General features: G+C 79.6%; 1 non-coding gene across 1 annotated transcript; it reads right to left on the minus strand.

Annotated features, from left to right (window-relative positions):
- Window positions 1-387: 387 nt before the first annotated feature.
- On the minus strand, window positions 388-540 carry LOC143692954 (5.8S ribosomal RNA). The gene has a single exon (XR_013180491.1). It is a non-coding gene; the product is annotated as a 5.8S ribosomal RNA (ribosomal RNA).
- Window positions 541-2500: the final 1960 nt, after the last annotated feature.

The raw sequence follows: 2500 nt of genomic DNA on the forward strand, positions 1-2500 counted from the left end.
CGCCGTCTCTCGCTCTCCCCGAGGCCGCCGCGCCGCCGCATCCGCGGCGCGGCCCCGCGGCGAGGACGAGCTCCGCCCCAGCGGCTCGCTCCGGGAGCGGGGAGCTACGGAGCGCTCCCCGAGTCTGCATTTAGGGGGACGAAGGCCCTCGCGCGGCGGCGGCGACGACGACGACCGCGGCGACGCCCGCCGGGCCCGCAGGGAAGGGATCGAGGCCCGCCGAGGGAAGCGCTTCCCTCGCCCAACACCCCTGACCGCCTTCCCCTCCGGCCACCGGCGGCACGCCGCCGCCGCCGCCGCCGCAGCCGCCCGCCGCGGGCGACGGGCCTGCGAGGCGACCCCAGCCGCGCCGCCGGGGTGGCCCCCGGACGGCGATTGATCGTCAAGCGACGCTCAGACAGGCGTAGCCCCGGGAGGAACCCGGGGCCGCAAGTGCGTTCGAAGTGTCGATGATCAATGTGTCCTGCAATTCACATTAATTCTCGCAGCTAGCTGCGTTCTTCATCGACGCACGAGCCGAGTGATCCACCGCTAAGAGTTGTCTGCCTTTCGGGCACCGCTCACGCCAGAGCGGCCCCTTTTTTGGTTTAGGACAATGCCGCCGAGGACGCGCGGGCGCGCGCCTGGCTTCCGAGACCGTACGAGCACACGGAAAACGGGAGGAAAAAAAAGGAAAAAAACAAACCCACTCTCCGAAGGCCGGCCAAGAGGCGGGGGAGCCCGCGCCCCCGACCGCCTCCCCCCGCGAGGGGAGACGCCGACCTCACCCACGCCGTCCTTCGGAGGCGGCCCAGGCGCCCGGGCTCGGCCCGGCCTCCGCGCGGAGGGCCGGGCGGCGCGCGCCGGACACGCGGGGGGCACAGGGCGGCCCGCCCGCTTCTCGCTTTCACGGGACGACGCGCACAACGCACACGGCACGCGGCCGGGGGCGCGCGGCCGTCGGCCCCCGCGCCGCGCCGGCTCTCCCCTCGGCCCCGACGCCGCGGGCCTGGCGCGGAGCGCCGCCGCGCCGCCGCGCGGCCGGCGTTGTCTCTCTCTTCCCCCCACCACGGGCACGGGCCTTTCCCCTGGGCTCGAGACGGGCACGCGACGGCGACCGGCACAGCCCGCCGGCACGCCTCCCGCGGGACCGCTCCCCCGCCGGGCGGGCGGGCGAGCGACCGGCGGACGCGCTCCGCCGCCGGCCCCGGAGGCGGGCGCCACCGAGAGCCGAGCCGGCGTCGCCTGCGCCCGAGGCCTGCCGGACGGCAGACCCGGCCGCCGCCGGGGCGGCACACGCCCGGGACCGCCGCCGCCGCCTCGCACCGCCGGGGCCCCTCGCCTCGGGCACGCGCCCGGCGGGAAGGCGCCGCGGCGGCTGAGCCGGGGGGCAGCGCCCGCTCTCCTCGTTCGCACGCGGAGACCGGGCGGGGAGGAGCGCCCCCGCGGCCGCCCCCGCACGCCTTCCTGCGCGGCCCACACGCGGCCGCGCGGGCAAGGGCGACGGAGGCGAGGCGACGAGCGGAGCCCGGGACGGGACCGCCGCCGGCCGACGGCGGGCGCCGTCCGGCCGACCGTCCCCGCAGGGAGGGACACCCGTCGAGCGGCGCCGCCGCCGCTCGCCACGGGGTCGCCCGCGCTCGCGGGCCTCCGCCGCCGGAGGGCCCGCCGAGCGCTCGCCCCCCCCCACCGGCGGGCGGGGCGGTCGAGCCAGGGGACGGCCGGCGGACGACGGCGCCGCCGCGCCGCGCCTTCGAGGAAGGAAAGGCCGTCGAGGGGAAGAGAGGCGCCGGACGCGCCGGACGCGGCGCCGCCGCGCGCGCCAGAGACCGCGGCGGCGGGCCCAGGAGAGAGAGCGCGGGCGGGCCCCGGCGGCCGTCGCCCCGCGGCCGAGGAAGGGGCAGAGAGCGCGCGCTCTCTGCCGGGCGTCGCCCGTTACCACGAGGCGGGCGGGTCGGCCCCCGCGGCCGACCGCGCGCCGCGGCCTCTCCGCCGAGGCCGGGCCACGGAGAGGGGGGGGCAGGGCGCCCCTCCCCGGCGCGGCGCGGTTGACCCCGCCCGCGGCGCGCGGCGGGGACGACGACGACGACGACGGCCGCGACGGAGGAGCGCGGCCGGTGGCCACGGGACAACCACCGCAGGGGATCGGCGGGAGTAGCTGCTCCCCACCCCTCAGTGGCGCCCCGCACGGCCACCGCCCGCGGCACACGCCCGCCGCCGCCACCGCCGCCGCCGCCGCCACGGCGGGCCGCGCCGAGCCGCCCGAGTCTTTAAACCGCCGCCCGGCCCCGCCGGCCCCCTTTCGGCCCACAACCCGCAGCGTTTGACGACGCCGAGGGCAAGAAAACCTGGGGGGACCGCCGAGGCGCCGAGCGCTAGGTACCTGGCCCTGGGGCGAGGGAAACGACCTGCATGGCCCCGCCGGGGTGCCTCCCCCGCTGCCGCCCTCGGGGGAGCGTCCACCGGCGGGGGCGCGCCCGACATCTGCCGCCACCACCGCCACGTCCTTCTCGGGGCCCGG

The sequence above is a fragment of the Agelaius phoeniceus genome, unplaced genomic scaffold, assembly GCF_051311805.1.
Source record: "Agelaius phoeniceus isolate bAgePho1 unplaced genomic scaffold, bAgePho1.hap1 Scaffold_109, whole genome shotgun sequence".
Taxonomy (NCBI): domain Eukaryota; kingdom Metazoa; phylum Chordata; class Aves; order Passeriformes; family Icteridae; genus Agelaius; species Agelaius phoeniceus.